The 14,481-nt window shown below is 42.5% G+C and overlaps 1 pseudogene; it reads right to left on the bottom strand.

Annotated features, from left to right (window-relative positions):
• Window positions 1-10,387: 10,387 nt before the first annotated feature.
• On the bottom strand, window positions 10,388-12,525 carry LOC122665419 (annotated as a pseudogene).
• Window positions 12,526-14,481: the final 1,956 nt, after the last annotated feature.

The following is a 14,481-nucleotide window of genomic DNA, read 5'->3' as shown; positions in this document are numbered from 1 at the left end:
TACCCTCTTAAGGCTAAACTAAATAACAAAATGTAAACTACCTAAATTACCCTTACCTTCTTCCCTTCTCCCTACAATAAGCCATGGTCCAATTATTGGGCCAAGAATTAAACCCGTGGTCCTTGAACCACATGCTTCTCTTGAACCAACCCAACTTCTCAAACCTAAAAAGAACCTATTGGCTATGAAATGAAATGGGCCCTAGGGCTAGTTTGGTTGGCAGCCCAAATCTCCAAAATCTATTTTAACTCAAGTTGGGCCTTAGGGTCAGTTTGGCTAAGGTTCTTAGGTCCAATAATGTGTTTTAGTCTAGGGCTTGTTTGGCTTGGTCCAATTAAAAGAAAAATCATTATTTGCTTTAGTTAAGCCTTATGGGCCCCACAACATAGCAAAATCAATATTCAAAGGTCAAGGGTGGGGTCCACCATGTCCGGGGGCATAGCCCTGAGGTCCGAGACACAGGGACGTGGGCCCCACACAGGAAAACAATTAAAACCAGCATGACAGCACGGACGGATTATTGGTCGGATTCACCAGCAGTAGATCCGGTCGTGGGTCCATTCTTGCTGTCAAAGCCGAAATCAACAATAGGGATGTTGGGCTTTGGCCCACATATCCAGGACTTCGAGGGGACACTTATAATAATATTTTAAGTTCACGATCATAGATGTTGACCATTGCCACCATGGCATTACCCTTTGGGTAAGGTCTAAATTGCCCCGGGGTATTAAGGTATATTTCGGGTGCGGGTGTAACAAGTAATGCAAATGTTTCCAATTTCAAATCCTCCCAATTGCACCTCTGGTAAGGGCGAGCATCCCACCTCTATGTTAGCCAAAGTATGCACCATTTCTGGGTCTCTGAAAATGGTGATCACTTTCTGGTCATGTATGAACTTCAGCTTCTGATGGAGACTTAATGCTAGGGCTCCTGTTGAAAGCAACCACGGCCTTCCAACCAGCATATTGAAAGATGCCTGAATGTCGATGACCTGGAAATCTATGGTAAAATAGGCATGCCCTACCTTGATATTGGTGGTGAGAATCCCAATCACCTCCCTCCTGGAATTATCATATGCCCTGATGGTCTGGCTGAACGGCTTCATTTTATTAAGGGGTAAACCCATGCATCTTGCAGTCCTTAGCGGCATCACATTGAGAGCAGATCCATTGTCAATTAGAACTTGAGGGAATTGATTTTTGTTAGACTCTACAGTAATATAAAGTGCCCTGTTGTGATTCCTCCCTCCTGGGGGTAGGTCTTCCTTTGAGAAAAAGAGTGATTGGATGGCATAAGTGGCCCCTACTATGTGAGACAATTCTTCTGGTCCCATTTCTATGGGTACTTGTACCTTAGTGAGGGCCTTCAAAACAGCTTCTCAGTGAGTTGGTGAGGCCATCAATAATCCCCAGATTGAGATATTGGCTTGAGCCTTCTTTAGTTGGTCCAGTACCCAATTTTCTGGTTCGTCACTCGGCCTTGATTGATTAGGCTGGTATTTCTCCACCGTTAACCCCTTATTCTTGAAATTCTTGCCACTTCTGGTCTCTATGACTTCTGAAACCCTCTCTTTGATGATTAGTTCAACCGAACAAGGGCTATCATCTTCCATGTCATTGTCTGTGATGATGATAGGGGCTTTGAGACGATTCTGCTTTTTTGTTCCTTGGTTATCCTCTTCCTTTTCTGTCAGGGTTACAATAGATCTCTGAGCTTGACCTAGTATTCCGGACAAAGTTTCTTGCTTTTTGATAATCTGTTGGACCATGAGGTGATGATCAGGACTTGTTGGATCCTCAGGGATCAGCTGGCTTATGGCCTGAAAAGCTTCTAGGGCCGCTCGATATATTTTCTTTGCTTCTGTCAAGGATTTGTAGAAATGGCGGTTCTTCTCTTCCTCTTGTGAATTAGAACTTTTCGAACTCTCTTCGGGACTTGAAATGACCAGGTGGATATTCCTTGTTGGATCATGGGCTACTTTTTCTTCATTGACATGACAGAGAAGGAACTCATCATGTGCCTTTATCCATGCATAATGCTCCCTGCTTCCACGGTTAGGGGAAGAAGGAGGAGTCCCACACAAATCCTGTGCCAAGGCCAGAGTCAATCTCATAGAATTTTTTAAATGGCAAGCTGCTTGAGGGGGTGACCACTGCTCGATAACAGGTTCCAATTGTTGGAGTTCCTCTTGGTATTTGTCATCTATGACCTCCATTGTTGCCAGCATTTCTTGAATCTTGTCAACATTCCTGTGGATATTGTTCACCTAAAATGGTAAAGCCCATGGTGATGGCCTATAAATATTCTCATACTTTTTGAGACTCGTCCTTGGTTGCCAAGGTTCTTCGTCTTCGGTTTCCTCTTCCGATTTGGGTTCTTCATCGTCTGACTCTCTTGGCATAAATTCTTGCTCACTCTCATTTTCTTCAGATGACCCTTCTCCTCCTGAATCCTCTCCATCGTCGACGTCCATAGGATGGATGTTATTAGTTAGGTCGATGTGAGATTCTCCTAGATTGATATCGTTGACCCAAGCTTCCCAGGTTTCACTCCTTCTGGGTGGTTCAGGATAAGATAAAGTATCCGAATATAGAAGAAGGTCCTCTGGAGGGGCTCCAAATAGATCATGTGCCAAGGCATTGGCTAACCAAGACATATTTTTCAACTCATGGAGGGTTCGAGCAAGCACAACATTCTCATTTGGCATCACCAGCCTTTCACAATGTGCTGCGAAACTGCTGCACACCAGATCTGGAAATAGAGAAGTAGCCTTGTAGAGGATCTCCTGAGTATTAGTGGAGATGTCTAGTATGTCTGCTACCTGATAGAAGACGCTCATGCTCCAGCGTTCGAAATCTTCTCTGGACATAGTCCATTCCCCTCTCGGAGCTTCCGGGGATGATATCTCCTCATCATCTCTACTTTCATCATCAGTCAACAGAATGGGTTGGATGAGATTGGTTGGATCATCATTATCATCATTCTCGATGTTGTTTACCCAATCCATTGTATAGGATCCTTCTCTGATTGTTGCAGGGTCTTGCTCTTCTTCAGCATATTCCATCCACTCTTTATGGACTTCTAGGTCATCCGCCTCATCCGTACTATCATCCGTGTCTCCCCCTTTATGGATAAGAGAGATTTCTTTCGATAGAACTTAACCTATGGCCAATGTCGACACTACGCTTGGGCGTGACTTTGGTGAATTCATTCACCTCTACTTCTTCAGGGATTAAGTGACAGATTTCAACTGGTGAGAAGCCATACTTGCGCAAAGGTGCTCCTATATCGAGACCTTCCATCCCAAATTCTAGAAAATCCAACTTTTGAAGCTGGTTATTAGAAGCCATGCCCTGGCCATGGTCACACAATTGTCCACCCGTTCGGATATTTCCATCATAGTTCGTCCTTACACAATGGATGCAAACTTGCATCTTCTCAGCCCTTACTTGACGTGCCTGCTCATCTTTCCCTAAATACCACGGGATAGGCTGGATTAATGTCGTTGGATCCATGACCGGCGTTTCATCTTGCAGCATGTTTACCGATCCAGTGGAGGACTCTGGAGAATAAGTTCCTTTCAAGAGTAGGTGTGGTGCTTTCCATGCCGGTATTGGATATTCTACCCAAGTAGTGCCAGGTGATCTCAGATGATAAAAAGGGGAATCTGGACGATCCACCTCTTGGGAAGCTCCCTTCTGAACTAGACGCCTTTGCTCTCCTTTGTGCCTTTTACCAAGATTGACCTATAAACATGTGCCTTCATCAACTTCTTCCTTTTTCCGGCTGGTTGGATCATCATGGTGGGATCCACATGCTTAGCATCTTCCTGAAGCATGTTTACCCCATGAGCGGGTAGGGGGTTTGCGGTAACATGTGGCTGCTGCTTCACCTGAAGTTCTATTTTGCCCTCGTCAATCAGATCTTAGATCGCGTGCTTGAGGAATATACACCTATCCGTGTGATGGCCCTTCTGGTCATGGTAATGACAGTAGAGATTAGACTTGTACCATATGGGTGGGTTATTGAGGTCCACAGGCCTTGGGGGGACCGACTTGATCATCCCTTCCTTCTTAAGCTTGGTGAATAACAACGTAGGTGTTATTCCTCCAAAATTGAAAGTCCTAGGAGGTTCAGACTTGGCTTGGATTATGAGAGGTGTGGTCTCAGCAGCCACCACCTGTACTTCGACTGCTTGGTGACTGGCTCCTGTCGTGTTTCCTCCTTTTGCCCTTGGACTTTTCCTTACGGGGTAGCTCCCTGTGGCCTCACGGGTCACGCCTTGGGCTTGCTTTTCTTTGAAGATCTTGTCTTCAATCTTCTTTCCGATAGTCATGAGGGCATCAAATGTCTTGATATGCTAGTAGTATATTTTTTCACGGTATTCTCCATATAGGTTTTCCAGCAGTATCTCGACTTGTTCCTCCTCTGTAGGGCGGTTCCACATTTTTGGGGCCTTTTCTCTGAACCTCATTATGAAACTCGAGAATTCTTCATTTGGCTCTTGCCTCAGAGTCTCCAACTCTCTCCGAGTGATATCCATCTCAGTATTGTACGAGTACTGTTTAGTGAATGCCTTTACCACGGATGCCCATGATTGAGTTTGAGTATGGTCCAATTGGGTTAACCATCACAGTGCAGATCCGGCCAAGGAATACAAGAATGCTTGTCCCATTTGGTTCTCAAAGAGTCCCCACGACCTAGCGATGGAGGTAAAAATCTTGAGGTGAGCTCTAGGGTCTCCTGACCCATCAAACTTGTCCAGTTTCCACTTGAAGTCTTTAGGAATTTTTCCCTTCGGAAAGAACATCAAATCTTCTTCATCTTTTTCTTTGACTTTGCCTTTGACGACCACCTCTAGTTCAGCCACTTTCTCTCTCATTTTCTTCTCTCTCTCTCTCTGTTTTAGGAGGATCTGAAGGATGACTATCATCCCCCTGCTCTACCAGTATGGTGATCAGAGTCTTGGTGGTTGCAGGGATGGTCCTCCTAACCTCTTGCTCCACTGGCCCAGATGTAGATCCGCCCTTAGAGATTTCATTGATTGATTGCACCAGTTGTGCCATAAGTTGTCGCATCTCGACCATGTCTGTCTACAACCTATCCACTCGGTGCTCCACGTGACTTTCAGATAAATGATCATTTATCGGATCCATGTTATCCCCAAGTGATATCTCAGTGGAAGAATTGGAAGGAAGAGAAGAAGCTGGAGAATTTGGGAAGGGCAATGGATTGGCTCGGTTTAACCTTCCTTCTCGTCGGATCCAGATGAGCGGGGATGATCTTTTCGGGTATGGAATTGTGCTTCTACGAAAAAGAGAAGAAGACCTAACTTAGGTATTGATTGAATTGAGAATGTTTGCATATTAGATAGTTTAAAACCAACTTCTCCATTATTATATATATTTTTTGCACAATCTTCGTTGTATTTTTTTGTTTTAGTTTCACTTTGGCTCAAGTAGTCGAAGTTATCATTGAACTTCTAGTATTATAGTTATTGTTTCCAACTATACTTTGAATGCTGTCATCGCCAAAGCATTTCTTAAAGAGAAGAATAAACACACAAAGAAAAGAGCCTAGTCTCAGGTTCTTGATGATTATATCTTGAGTCAATACGAGATGCCCTTATTTCGAAGGACCTGTAAGATTCCATTATATGGGAGTGGGCTCCCATCTTTCTTCGAGGGACTATCGTGGGACTGTGGAATTCTTTACTTTGAGTGGCATCTCGTATTGAAGCCAGATTAATCATCAAGTGACCTTGACCTCAGTCTTTTTTACAGCTAAAAGGGGTTAGTTTGTGTTGCACCCTAATCATATATGGTCTATTTTCCTACATGATGCATGCAATGGGTAGGCTTGATAGGATAGAAAATGGTCACCCTTGACAGAACCGATATACCTATCGCTCATGGTCGCGAATTGTGGGTACGTGGTTCTTTTTAGTATACCTGGAGAGTAGGTCACACAATCTCAGAGTAATCGGGCTAGTGTTTTTTTTGGGTGGCTAATGCACCCCACAACACACTAGTAACTACCCTCGCTGGTGATTCTAAACTCGTATGGTACATATCAAGGGTTGTAGCTTCGTCGCGAATTACCCATGACTACTCATGGGGTCCAATGACTAACCACGGGGGTAAAAGTGTTGCCATGCAATGCGGGTGTGCAAGAAAGTGGTACAGGAAGCAGCTATCATCCGATCTCAGAGTACTTAGTATGACGTGCCCCACCTCCCCAGGGGTAAAGGCACGACAGGGAGTACCCTTGTCGTTTGATTTCACTTTGAATACTATGCATGATGCAGTTAGTACACAAAAATGTTAGACACAGATCTTTATACAGACTTTGGAGAGAATATTCGTACATCTGTTGGTAGCATCTATTTTAGAAAGCTTGACCTCGAGTGGGTGTTTACCTAGCTCCCCAGTGAAGCCGCCACTGTAAGTACCGTGGTCCTCGCCGTGACAAGGGTTCTTTAGCCTCGTTGGCGACATGGAATATTAATTTTCATGTACAGGGGTGTCATCAAGGGATTGGGATCATACGTTGAAATACGTTAAAAAAAATGTGAAGTTGCCACCTAGGGTTAGGGCCTAGGACCCAATAAGTGCAGCCCTGTCCGTCATGAATGGGGTCGGGCTACCAGGCTCCATATGGTCTGGTCAGAGGTTCGGGTAAGGAGTCAGGTTACAAGTATGGGAAGGTGTTAGGCACCCATCTTGCCCAGCCGAAGCTGGTCTTTCTGTTATAGATGCTACTAAATGACGGCGTTCTCTCTCCTTATGTGATATTGAGGTTATAGAACTCATACGACAATTTATATTTACAATATATATATTAAAACGGTAAAACACTAAGGACTACATTGGACTAATACAAGTGTAGAAATTATACCTGTATGAAGATATTCCCTTGGCTCATGGGAGACGGGCAAATGGGCCGACACCGATTCTTTTTGACAAAGTAACTGCTCTTCTAGGTAACTTGGTGGTAAGCAAACGGACAGAATAACAACTGTAATGGGGGATTTCGCTTGTTATCCGTGTACAAATGAGATAACAAACTCTAAGAATAGGGATCGCTGTATTATCATATCTACCCGTATTCGAAAACCTCACTTGAACACTCTCAAAAGAGGAAATCAGGGGAAAAGGGGTAAAATACGCACTATGGGGGGTCTCCCTGCCCTCAAACTTCATGAAATGAAGGGAGGGGGACCCTCCTATTTATAAGGGAGGGTGCCCCACAGCCTGGCCTGGATAAGTCCTCCACGGCACCGTGGGCGACGTCAGCAGGCTGAAGTCGAAAACCCCCACGGCGGCTTGGAAAAGTACACCCTTGTCATGGGGGACCTCCACAGTGCCGTGGGACACTGTCCACAGCGCCATGGACAATGTGGTCCCCCTCATTTCACTTGTTGGGCCTAAATGGGCCATTTTTGGGTTCTAGAAGGTATTTGGGCTCATGGGCCAGGTATTTTGGGGTCCAAAAAGGGGGAAAATGCGTCGCCCATTGTCTGTGTCCCATTATCATCCTTGCCAAAGGTGGTGACAAAAATCAGTGTCTACAATGACCTTTTCCATAGTTGTAGTAGGTAACTCAATGAATGGCTTTAGGCATTGATCATTGACCTTGAAAATGTCACCATTCCCTGGATTCAAAATTTCTACTGCATAAGGACCATCCCAACGGGATCTCAACTTAACAGGGAAAAGGTGTAATCGGGAATTGTAAAACAAGACTTTATGGCCTACTTGAAATGATTTTCGAAGAATACGTTTGTCATGGTAGGCTTTGGTCTTCGCCTTGTAAATCCAAGTATTGTCATCGGCATCATTTCTAAGTTCCTCCAAATCAGATAGTTGGAGTCTATGATGTATACCGGCATCAGACAGATTAAAATTCCTTTTTCGGATGGCCCAAAATGCTCGGTGTTCCAATTCAACCGGTAGATGACACGCTATACACTAGACGATAGGGAGATTGACCAAGATCGGTCTTGTAAGCAATCCGATGGGCCCACAAGGCATCTACCAATCGGTTAGACCAATCCTTGCGGTTGGGATTGATGATTTTCTCTAAGATCTGCTTACTTTGCCTATTAGACACTTCCACTTGGCCACTAGTTTGGGGGATCCCATATTTCTTCATGAGGGCCTCGAAGGGTCCATTGCACAAATGGTTACCCCTATCACTAATCAAAGCATGCGGTGTACCAAAACGGGAAAAGATGTGTTTTTAAGAAACTTGACCACCACTTTATGGTCATTGGATTTACATGTTATGGCCTCTATCCACTTGGAAACGTAATCTACGGCTAACAGGATATATAAATTCCCAAAAGAATTAGGGAATGGTCCCATGAAGTCGATGCCCCACACATCAAAAATTTCAACTACCAAAATTGGGTTGAGGGACATCATGTTCCTCTTAGTTACACGACCTAAAGACTAACATGCTTTACAAGCCTTACAATAAGAAAGGGCATCCTGAAAAAGAGTCGGCCAATAGAAATCACATTGAAGAACTTTGGCGACGGTTTTCTTTAGACCGAAATGGCCTCCACATACCTGATCATGGCAAAAAGATAAGATAGAAAGGTGTTCATGATCAAGAACACAATGCCGGATAATCTGATTCGGACATGTCTTAAATAAGTAAGGGTCATCCCAGAAAAAATGCTTGACTTGGGAGTGGAACCTATACTTGTCTTGGGTGGACCAATGATTAGGTGTCACACCCATAGTTAAATAATTGACAATATCAGCGAACCATGGTTCACTAGAGACCGTCAAGAGTTGTTCATCAGGGAAGCTCTCATTGACTAGAGAATCAACAGTCAAAGAATTGGGCAACTAGGATAAATGGTCTGCAACTAGATTTTTAGTGCCTTTCTTATCCCGTATCTCCAGATCAAACTCCTGAAGCAACAAAACCCACTGAATGAGATGAGCCTTAGCATCTTTCTTTTGCACGAGATATCTAATAGCTGTAAGGTCCGTGTAAATTGTGGCACGAGAACCAATCAAGTAGGACCGAAATTTCTTGAAAGCGAATACAACAGCTAAAAATTCCTTCTCGGTAGTGGTGTAGTTAAGTTGTGCATCGTTAAGAGTCCTACTAGCATAATAAATGACAGAGGGCAGCTTGTTAATCCTTTGCCCTAAGACAACCCCTATAGAAAAATCGGATGCATCACACATCAACTCAAAGGGCTCAGTCCACACAGGTGGCTGGATAATGGGTGCAGTAGTCAACTCCTTTTTCAAACACTCGAAACTCTCGAGGCAATCTTTGGAAAACTCAAAGGGCTGATCCTTAGCTAGTAAAGTTATCCGAGGTCTAGCAAACTTGCTAAAATCTTTGATGAAACGCCGATAAAAGCCTGCAAGCCCCAAAAAATAACGAATGTCCTTGACAGTTCTGGGGGGTGGAAGATCTACAATTAGATTTACCTTGGCTTTGTCAACTCTAATCTCATCCTTGGAAATCACATGTCCAAGAACAATGCCCTCTTTCACCATGAAATGGCATTTCTCCCAATTGAGGACTAAGTTCTTTTGTCTACATCTCTCCAAAATGAGTCGGAGATGATGAAAGCACTCAGAGTAGGTGGATCCATGAATGGAAAAATCGTCCATAAAGACTTCAAGGAATTTTTCCACCATATCTAAAAAGATGCTCGTCATGCATCGTTGGAAAGTTGCAAGGGCATTGCAGAGTCCAAAGGGTATGCGCCGGTAAGTAAATGTTCCAAACGGGCACGTGAATATAGTTTTATGTCGATCCTTAGGGGCAATGAGGAATTGGTTGTAACCAAAGTATTCATCTAAAAAGCAATAATACTCATGGCTAGCTAGACGCTCTAACATCTGATCAATAAAAAGATAGGGGGAAGTGGTCCTTCCAAGTGATTTAGGTTACGATAGTCAATGCAAACTCTCCATCCCTTTTGAATATGAGTTGTAATCAATTCATTGTTAGCAGATTGAACTACAGTTATACCAGATATCTTTGGCACAACCTGGACTGAACATACCCATTGGATGTCAGCGATGGGATAAATGAATCCATTATCCATGCACTTCAGGATTTCTTTTTGGATGGCTTCCTTTATCACAGGATTAGCTCTTCTTTGGGGATCCCTAGAAGGTTTGTGACCATCAATGAGATTTGTATGATGTTGCACAATTGAAGGGCTAATCTTCTTGATGTCAGCCATCGTCCAACCGATTGCTTCCTTGTTCTCTTTTAACAAACTAATCAATTCATCCTCTTGATTCAAGGTTAAATCAGATGCAATTATGACTAGAAGAGTTCGATCCTCACCTAGGAAAGCATATTTCAGGTTGGCAGGCAGCTCCTTTAACTCAAGCTTAGGGGGCTAAATAATAGAAGGTTTGGGCATTGAGGAAGATAGAGGTCCAATGGGCTCCACAGGTAGTCGGAGACTCCAAACCTCAGGCATAATTCCCTCATCAAAATCGCCCAGCTGGTCCAAACACTCTTGAAATCCAGAATCAAAATCAATCTCAAAGTCGGTCTGAATGCATTTTGGGATTTCTTGGAGCATATGTACTTCCTCCTCATGTAGGTTTGGTTGCTTACCCAACCTAAAGACATTAAAGTCCACAGAGATGTTGCCAAAGGTAAGTTTCATGATACCGTTCCTGCAATTGATAATGACATTTCTAGTGGCAAGAAACGGTTTGCCAAGAATGATTGGGATCTGGTCCCGAAAGTTGGCAACTGGATAGGTGTCTAAAATGATGAAATCTACAGGGAATAAAAATTCTCTGACTTTAAGTAAGACATCCTCAACCATGCCAATTGGAGTCTTAACTGATCTGTCCGCTAGCTGAAGCTTGACATTAGTTGGTTTTAGCTTGCCTAAGCCTAACTACTGGTAGACAGAGAAAGATAAGAGACTAACACTCGCTCCAAGATCAAGAAAAGCATGACCAATCTTCATGTTGCCAATGACACAAGATATGGTTGGGCAGCCCAGGTCCTTATATTTAGCTACCATCTGGTGAGATAGAATGGAGCTAACATTTGCAGCCAAGAAGACTTTCTTCGACACATTGGTTGTTCACTTTTGAGTGCATAAGTCTTTGAGGACTTTAGCATAAGTGGGAACCTGAGAGATTGCATCTAACAAAGGAATGTTGACCTGCACATTCTTGAAGACATTTAGGATTTTGTCTGTGGAAGCAATTTTCTTGTTATTCACCAATCTCTTTGGGAAAGGCGCAGTAGGCACATAGACTCGCTTAGGGTGCTCATCAGTAATGGTTTCAGGTTCCTCAGATGAACCTGGTAGAGGAGATGCAGTACTGACCTTAACAGAAGGGTCCTTGGGATTTTCAGGTGATACAAGAACAACATCCCGTGTGTACTCATGGCCACTCCTTAATGCATAGATAGCATTACAGTGATTGGAGGGCTCTCCATGTTGTGAATTCTCTTGAATTGAATTCAACGAATTAGGTTGTCCTTACTGAGTCAAATTCAAGTTCCTAGGATTCGGATTAGGTTGACTTGGCATCTTCCCTTTTTCCCGTTCATGTAAAGCCGTAACTATTGGTAGATTTGCTTCTCTATATTATGTTGGCTTGTCATGAATGTACTCTTGAGAAGTTCCATACTTTTCTCTAAAGAACTGATCCTATCTGACTCACCTACTTTTGGAAACCCAGGGGGTTACAAATTTGGAATTGGGGGTGGTGGCCTAACAAAGTTAGAAGGGGGATTAGACCTTTAGGGAACAAACTGACCTTGATTTTGGAAATTGGAGGGTCTAGCTTGGTTATTCCCTTGGGTCCAACAAAAGTTTGGATGATTCTTCCATCCAAGATTGAAAGTGTTACTATATGGATTGTTCGGGTATATGGCACTTACATTCTCATTGCCATTGCTCACCCCAGAAAGATTAAGGCATTCCTCCATAACATGGGTAGGAGCATAGCTGTAATTGCACATAGGAACACTCTGGTTTATCTAATGTACTGGAGCTGGTCCCTTGACAACTATGGCTTCTAGTCTTTTAAGGAGACTATCTAATTGGGCTTCTTTCACCACAAAATTGTCAGCAAAGAATCTTTTGGCAGTTATGGCTCTTTCACTCTCTTGAGTTCACCCCCACTCCCGAGTCTTTTCTGCCAGGTTGACCAAAAAGATCCAAGCTTCATTGTCATCTGTAAACGATGTGAACCCTGTTGGGCAAATAGACTCCAACATTTGCTTGGTGTGGTAATCAATGCCCTCATAGATGATCTGGCACAAATGCCATTAGTCAAGACCATGGTGAAGGCACTCTTGGAGAAGATCTATGAATCTTTCCATGAGCTTGGAAAAGGATTCATTGGGTTTTTACCTAAACTGTAGGATATTTTTCATTTTGTTGGTCTTACGCGTAGTGATAGAATTAGTGGGCAACCCATACATCCATTTCTTCGCTCCATCTTTAAGCGAGAAGGTGATGAATCTCAGTTTCACAGCATCATCCGTAAGTTGCTGCATCTTAATGAGAGCGCACACTTCCTCAAATTCCCTAAGGAACAGGTAGGCATCCTCAGAAGGCAGTCTATGGAAATGGGGTAACATGGTGATGAACTGAGATTTGAGTTCAAAGTTATTCCCCGTGGCGTCTGGCAAAAGTATGCATGAAGGTTGTGCCGCCGGGCAGGATAGAACCTATCCCTAAGAGTCTTAGCCATGATTAGTAATTTTATTCGCTCTAAACGGTTTTTAGAGTTACGAGTCCAACCAACAATACACAGTCCACAATACCAAACAAAAATAAAAGAAACAAGATGGCAGTAATATCATAAGCAATAATAAAAATAAAAAGAACAAGATGATAGCAATATCAATTCTTTCTTTTTCCTCTAAATTCGATGTGAATTGCTGCATTCATTTCGAATCGGCGTCAATACAAAACCTCCTGACGATCAATGGCTTGTAGATCGGTCATACCTACAACCACCTTAGGAAACAATGTCATTACTACCGTAGCTATTGGTCATTATTCCCTTTGGTGATTAGGTAGCCAGCATCCCTCATCACCACATCATGATCAGGATTGGACCGTCGATTGTATTTCCCCAACAAAATGAATCGGAGGTGCAAAGAAAGAAGTTCACGATCCACAAATATAGATGGGATAAGATAACTAGCTCAAAGTGAATCAAGATCTAACATAAAAATAAAAATAAAAAACAAAATAACAATGCAAAGAAGTTCACTTTTTTTTTCTGGGTCTTTTTTATATTCAAAATTAATAAAAATAAATGAAAAACACTTCGAATCAATTGAAAGTGAAAATTAAACAAATGTTGTCCTCCCTGGCAACGGCGCCAAAAACTTGTTTGATAAGAAAAATAACCGCAAGCGCATAGTATCAGCTGTAGCTACGGGTCGAACTCAAGGAGGTCGGGTTGCTTAATCTTTACTCTCAATTAAGGCAAAGTGTACTCAACAAGCAATTTATATCTCTAAACTTAAACTAAGAAAAATACCAAGATCAACTATCAAATTAAGAAACTGGGCTAAACTAGGGCAAACAGAATTAACACAAAAAGTAAGAGAATGAGATGGGTAGATTCAAATTGAAATGGGCTCTTGGGGATGGAATCCACCACAAGGTTAGGATAAGTCAATGATCAACACATCAAAGCATTGGTTATATCATGGTCTAGGTCTATAGGAGATGCGGTGAAAAGGGCTAACATATCCTATGAGTAGTACACATTCAATACACAATTAGATCTTAACAATCATGAACATGAATGGTGTCACAATGGCTACGATGGCAATATTGCATATAGTACATTAGGATGACATGCACAATGCGGCGGTCAACAATTGTGAGCCCAAACAATGAACATGTCCATTAATACACAAGCATACAAATCATCAACTCATCCTTCCCTCATGGCTTCATCTTACCCCAAGAGTTGAGGGTTTAGTTGGCCATGGGAAAATCGATGGAAGGAGAGGGGGTTGATGAAGAGAACATTAAAACTAAACTATAAAAATAAAATCAAAAGATGAAAGAACTTAGCTTTTTTGTAGAACATGAACTTGAACCATTGAAGAAAACTTTCCAACCTTAAACTTGAATCAACACTTTGAATTACACCCATGTAAGAAGGGGATGGGGATTAAAAGTCCTAAATTACATTAGATTTAAGAGTGAAAAAGATAAAATTACATTAAAGTTCTAAGCTTAGACAAAGAAACTAGAAAGGAAAAAAAAAGAAGCGAAAGAATGCTAAAACAAAAGACTAAAGAGATAATGAATGCCTATCAAGAGGGAGAAGACCCCCCCCCCCCTATTTATAACCACGACCCCCAATCCCTCTTGCAAAATTCGGCCAGCCAAAGGAAAGATTTCCTTGGTCAATATTTTATTTTATTTTTTTACAAGAAGAAAGGGAGAGAAAGATTGAAGTTTTGTTTCAAAAATAGAGAGGG

Source organism: Telopea speciosissima, chromosome 6, assembly GCF_018873765.1.
Source record: "Telopea speciosissima isolate NSW1024214 ecotype Mountain lineage chromosome 6, Tspe_v1, whole genome shotgun sequence".
Lineage (NCBI taxonomy): Eukaryota > Viridiplantae > Streptophyta > Magnoliopsida > Proteales > Proteaceae > Telopea > Telopea speciosissima.
Note: the sequence above shows the minus strand (reverse complement) of the source record. Positions and strands in the feature narration are given on the sequence as shown.